The sequence below is a fragment of the Acartia tonsa genome, chromosome 14, assembly GCF_053477335.1.
Source record: "Acartia tonsa isolate MP-2025a chromosome 14, ASM5347733v1, whole genome shotgun sequence".
In the NCBI taxonomy this organism is placed as follows: domain Eukaryota; kingdom Metazoa; phylum Arthropoda; class Copepoda; order Calanoida; family Acartiidae; genus Acartia; species Acartia tonsa.
In genome coordinates this window covers 35,036,398-35,043,511 of record NC_137273.1, presented here as the reverse complement: position 1 = coordinate 35,043,511, position 7,114 = coordinate 35,036,398, and positions in this window count along the sequence as shown.

The window sequence follows — 7,114 nt, the reverse complement described above, 5'->3', positions numbered from 1 at the left end:
TACATATCACGTACTTCTTGGCGCAACTCCATGGAAATTTTAAGCACTCCCATGTCCATCCTCACCTTCTCAATGACGTCGAGGTTCCTGGCGACAGTGCTTGACCTCGCGTCGTCTGAATCATTGTCAAGCCAGTGCAGAATTTTCGTACACTGCTCCAACGATGCATAAACTTTATCTGCAACAGTTTTCTGTTCACTAGCTTCATCCAAATCACGCTTGAACTCGCGCAACTCACTAGTCTCCACGGCAGGTTTTAGACTTTTTATTAGGTCAAATTGGTCCTTGACCTCACTAAAAATGTCACGAATTGATTTTAAATTCACATTTTCACATGAACTAAAACTTTGGCAGGCTTTTAGATTGTCATAAAACACTTTTAACTGTTCATCAAACACTTCTAGCCTTTCACTGCCAATAGCGATAGCTCGCTCAATTTTCTGCTTTTTGGTTAGTGGCATATTGATTCACTAGGTACTTATTTCACAGAAAAAATTGTCACAGTTTATTGCATCAATAATCACTGGATGCTATTGATCTCTTGAAGAATGCTAACGCCTATTCTTCAGATACTTTGAAATTGTCTCAACCATGACACTTTGGTTGAGTGTGACTTCCGAATTAGCGGGAAGTTCTAGAGATCTTGTTGACGTACACACAAACCCCCAATACCAGGAACCATCAAGTTTCAACAGCAGGTTTGATTATAGATTTATTGAGGCAACTATTTCAAAGTCCTGAAATTACAAAATCAATTAATACAAAATTCCAGTTTTTATAACCATGTAATCTTATTTGCTTTTTAAAATCATTTTTTTCTACGGTTAAGAATCTTTGGAAACTTTGGCTTTAAAGGAAAATTATTTGGTTTAATAAATCATTGTTAAATGCAAAAATACAAGCACATAAAAAATTACTAAAACATAATAATTAATCATAATAAAGTTTCATGTTTAGCTGGCTAAAGCCTTTTACACTTAATAAAATCGTCCTATACGCCACTCATTTAAATAAAATTAACAAATTCTACCTGAAGTTCTTATGGTTTCAAGCCCCTGGTATACTAGGGTCGTTCACGCACTATGAGACCAATGATAGGCCCAACTTTGTTCTCCGAAATCTTCACACACTCACATATCATTCAAAAGTAACGAACGTGGACGCATCAAAATATAAACAATCCATGCCGCGTCTCTTTAGAAAAGGAAAGTCAAAGAAGACGACATTTGCGCTTAATTTGTGATAATGAATAAGGAATTAATTTTGATCTTGATTAACACAAAGCTTCCTCGAAAAGAGGTTAAGACACATGTATTGTCAAAAAATGAATCAACAGGATTTTAGATCAGAGAATTTGAGCAACTTCAAAAGATTTTCTTATTATAAAATATGAAGTAATTGTCTATATCAGACGGACGTATAGACAGACCCTAGCTATATAGTAGCTGCGCTACTTGCAATCATGAATGACAAAAAAATAACATTCACATATTTATCTCATTCTACCCAGGGAAGGAGGGGACATTGTTTTATAATAAATTTAGTAATAACGTTAGCTTAATATTGAATTTTGATTGGTTGGTTCATTGAGTGTCCAAAAGTTTCATCCATTAATTGTAATCTACAGAATTTTGTAATTTTGTGTATCATCATTGGGGAAATACATAAATTTTTTAGCTATTGTCTTATCCCTTTAGATCCCTGCATATTGTCTCATTCATCCCCCATAGCCTACTGTTTTATGTAATTACCATTTTTTTCTTGGGGGGGGGGGGTTCTCACAATGAAGCTTTTATTACAAGTAGCCAAAAGCGCGATTAAGGGTTTATGCATATGACTAGGTACAGACAGACAGACGGACAAAGTGAGTTATAGGGTAGGTGCGATTTTTAAAATTAAATCTTCATAAGAAATTTCAGAAGCCCGTCTTTAATAGTAGCGGAGAAATTTTCCAGAGAGACAGTCAGACGGCTAAGCGAACAGACATACGAACATTTAAAACTTAAAGGTAGCTTCGCTCCACAGTTATGGAATCTCGACGACAAAGATTTTTTTATCCAATCTTGACAAGTGAGGTATTTTTGGAAAGAGGAATATATATAGAAAACGCCTATGAAAATTAGAAAATCCGCAGAAATCATATTTGCAAGTTATTTGCAAAAATCTGCTATGCTATTTTGCAAAATTAATTTCATGCCTTAAATGACTTATTTAGAAAAAATCTTTTTATGAAATGTGTTTATTTATAAGTTTAGAACATACTTAGGGCAAAAAAAAATTCTTTAGTGTTACTTTTTTCACCTTATATATGAAAAAAGCAGTTTCTCACATTTTATGATAAAAAAAGGTATAGGAACAAAAAAAATATGATTTTTCTTGATGTAAACACAATACCTGGCATAAAATCTATCTTCCTAAATGTAAAAATCAGATATAGAATCCTTTTTAGAGCTAATATAGTACAAAAAGTAACCAAGACATTTTTGCAAAGTATGAAAATCTGAAGAAAATAGTTCTTTTTGCTTTTGATATACATATCAGATAAATGTATATAAAATTAGTGATTAAAAACTATAAAACATGTTATAAGTTTTTTCAACACTATCATTGATTAAATTGCACTTTTAGGTTTAAGAATTACCGAAGTAGTGCATAAAAACTCTTTTTATGATGTAAATAAACAAAATAAATGCCAAAAAAACAACTACAAAATGGTCTACTGCATTATAAAAAATGCCTAATTGTTGATTTGAATTTATTTTGATTAATAACTTAATTAAAAGAGTTTTTATGTGCTACTTTGGTAATAAGTAAACCTAAAAGTGCATTTTAATCAATGATAGGGTTGAAAAAGTTATAACTTGTTTTATAGTTTTTGATCACTAATTTTATATACATTTATCTGATATGTATATCAAAATCAAAAAGAACTATTTTCTTTAGATTTTCATACTTTGCAAAAATGTCTTGGTTACTTTTTGCACTATTTTTGCTCTAAAAAGGATTCTATATATGATTTTTACATTTAGGATGATAGATTTTATGCCAATTATTGTGTTTGCATCAAGAAAAAACATATTTTTTGTTCCTATACCTTGTTTTATCATAAAATGTGAGAAACTGCTTTTTTCATATATAAGGTGAAAGAAGTAACACTAAAGAATTTTTTTGTTGCCTTAAGTATGTTCTATACTTATAAATAAACACATTTCATAAAAAAATTTCTTTTTAAATAAGTCATTTAAGGCATGAAATTAATTTTGCAAATTAACATTGCAGATTTTTGCAAATAACTTGCAAATATGATTTCTGCGGATTTTCTAATTTTCATAGGCGTTTTCTCTATATATTCCTCTTTCCAAAAATACCTCACTTGTCAAGATTGGATAAAAAAATCTTTGTCGTCGAGATTCCATAACTGTGGCTCCTTAAATTTTATTTACATCTACGGTTTTGAGAAAACTCTCTTTCTTTGTATTTGAAATAGACATTTATTTCAACAATTTGCCTTCCTTAAGAGCAGAGCCCCTCTATTAACTTACAGCTTTAACGCAATTCTGATAATGACATTTTATTTTAGTTTTATATTATTGCAGACGACAATGGACGACAGAAATGTGTATATCCCAAGTGATAATTAGCAAAATCATCCCCTTCATTAAACACAATTAATAGTTAAAAATCAAATCCTCCCTTTCTACGATGCTACGCTTCATGTGGACAAAATTGCCCTAGTCTAATTATCCACCCTTTCGTTAATCTAGGAATTCTATTTTCCCATCTTTGTGCAGTTTTACCAGATTTTCACACATAGAATTTACAGAAACTTTATCGTTCTGTTTTTCTTTTCTATTATTAGGTTCGTTCCGTCCGTCCGTATCGGTTAGCTCTTTTTGTCAATTTAGGCAGGTTTGAAATGTCCTATCGATTTCATAGTGATTTCTGTAGTAGTAAGGTAGTATTTAGCAACTTTATAATCGTTACCAGAATGTCCGTGCGTCCATTTTAAGGATGGTAATTTTTTTTTTTTTTAACTGCAAATTTTTATGTGATATAAATATTCGATTAATCTGATTTTTGGCATACTGATTCAAAAAAAGTACAAGCGGAGCATCTCTATAATCAAGTACTAATAATGTAGGTATGTCCTTAAATATCATCCTGTATTTTAGCAGTTTTTCAACAAATTTACTTAAATTTTTTGTAAAGACTTTTATACATTTATATTCTGATTATTTAGTTCTGTAACTCTACAAGTGATAATGTTGGTTTATTTGGTTGGGGATGGATCTGTGAGATCGTTTTTTTAGAGTACATGATAATCTTGTGTAAGATCCAAGTTATAATAAATCCATTACTATTAGTAAAATCAAAGATTTCTTTAAAGTTTTATTTCCCAAACCTCCCCCCCCCCCTTAAAAAAAAATAAAATAATCATTCGGTATATAAGTAAAGTCCTATTATAGTTATTTTATTTTAAGGTATACATACTTTAATAAAATAAAGACATTAAATTAGTGTTCATCAAAAGTTCCTAATATTTAAAAAGTAATTTTTGAACTATATTGAAACATATAATAGAAGAAACTGTATGATTTTTAGAATCCTATATTATAAAGAAATTTAAGATATTAATAAATACTGAACTGATTGAATTCTTTTTTGGTGGGAAGCTTCATTAAGATCCCGGGATGGTTTAAGGCATTTTTTATTTTAGATTTATTTCTTTTAATAGTTTTAAAATATCTTTAAATAAACCCTTTGAATTTAGATCTCCTGGATACTAGGGGCGCATCCGATATGAGTTTGATATACTTATAATAAAGTAAAAGGTCTGTCTGTGTGTCTGTCTGTTTGTTTGTACCGAATTATCTCGCTAACCACTAAACCAATTGGGTGCTCCTTAACAGGGTAGCTTCTCATAGGTTTTTAACTATTTTGAGGGAGGTTACCACCACCCTCCCAAGAGAAATCGCCTCTAGAAAAACAATACCCCCCCCCCAAAAAAAAAACCTTTATATTTTTTTTAACTTTTTCTTTTAAAATCTAAAATAATAAATTGGGTTATCAAATTCGACTCTCCCAATCCTCAAGTGCCCCTAGAGGCCTCTAGGGGGCGTAGGCGCTATTTGTATATAATGTGCTATTTTGTGTGAACGTCTCGATGAAAGATAAAATAAAGACATTTATTAAAAGTATTTTCTCCCACATGGTAATTATACATTGCCCTGTGGAACTTTGTGCTCTTATTAAAAGCGAAGCTTTTCTATAATTAGGGTCGGTCAGTCAGCGTATACGTATGTCCGTCCGTCCGTAACGGTTAGCTGTTTCGTTAATCAAGAACTGTTATAATTTTCCTATTGTTTTCAACTTTGCATGATGATTCCTATAAATTATTGAAAAACTATTGAAATACAGGATAATGTTTAAGGACATACTTACAATGTTAAGATTTCGCTTGTACTTTGTTGTCCTTATGAATAAGTATTAAAAAAATCAGATCAATCGGATTATTACATCACATAAAAAATTGTATTTAAAAATGATAAAAATCAACATGTTTAAAATTAACATACGGACTTTCTGATTACGAATATAGAGTTGCTACGCTTTTAAAATCGTACCTAACTACTACAGGAATCATAAGCTATACGTTCCGATCCGGCCGATCCTTAATCATAGAAAAGCTTCGCTTTTGAAATTGTATCAAGGTTTGCAAGGTTTGGTGATGAATTTTTGTAAATGTATGAAAACTAGAGAAAGTCTTAGCTCAAGATAAAGATCAGTGCATCATCCCATACTAGGGATATAATAATATACATGGATATTATCACAGGGAATATATTGTCGTAAAGAACGTGTCCTAGTTTTTGTGATTTCTTTAAAAATAACTAGTCGGTGCTTTTAATAAGTTGTAGATGTAAAATGATCCATAGAATTTAGATATGCAATCGTTTTTGTGGACCTCTTATTTTTGAAGTAATTTAATTTTTTTTAATTAAGTTGGTTTTAAGGTAATAAAACGCAACAAAAAAAAGAAGAAAATTGCCATTATGAACAAAAATAGTAAGATCTTTAATTTGACTTACTATTTGAATTCTGTTGATTAATTATTGAAAAAAATCTATTTTGTTGAACCCCGGTGAATCAAAACTTAGAACTTTGGGAGCTCGTCACGAATGGGTTAAAGAAAAATCACAAAAGTTAGGGATGAACTCCAATTTAGTTTCCGAAAGTGTACCTAGCGTCCGCGTCCTATCTCGAAATTTGCTATTAGCTTAAAAAGCTTCAAACTTCCAAAAAAATTTAAATTTTAAACATTAAAATTTTGAATGTATAATGTATAAATCGCTTTCTTTTCACAAATTTCTGGAGTAGCTGAAAAAAGGGTCTGCAATAATTGGGTTATCTGCTGTACACTTTAGGAAACTAGGGCTAGAATAGGAAATCCATTTAGAGCTGATCAAGTTAGGACATGTTCTTTTGGTTGTTATTATAATCCTTATTTATTGGTTGGTACGTTTCTCCAGTAGAAGGGGGAGGGGATGGGGTAGATGGGTTATATTAACCAGCTGGAAACAACTTTATATTAAAGTAGGCGAAAATTTGGTGCAATATCCAAGTAATTTTACATCGATTATCATACTTTAACTATCTTTACAAAATATAGGGAATAATGTATCGTAATGAAAAAATATTGGCTTTTTAAAATTAGAGGTTTCAAAAGTTTTAGGGGGTATTTTAAAAAGATTTGAAAGGGGTCTCAAAGTTTGAGGTGTGTAACCAACCATTCACCCCCACCCTTGGATGTGGTTTTCCCACAAAGTGCCTTGTTGAGCAACAAACCCCCAATTACTTAGGTAAGGATAGGTTATTTTGGGTACTAAGTAGTTTCGCAGGGTTTGGGCACTGCAGTTGAAGGTCCCGTAGGGATTAGAAATAAAGTCTGTGAGTTTTTTATATGGTTAATCATTACATTACAAGTATTTGGCCATAACTCTTGTCAAAAATGCTTTCAAAACAGACCATTTTCGGCCCAAGATACTGAAACAGTTTATTTGTAAGCCCAAGTAATCAGTTTTGAAAAATCTTTCTATTTCATGGGAAACTTCTT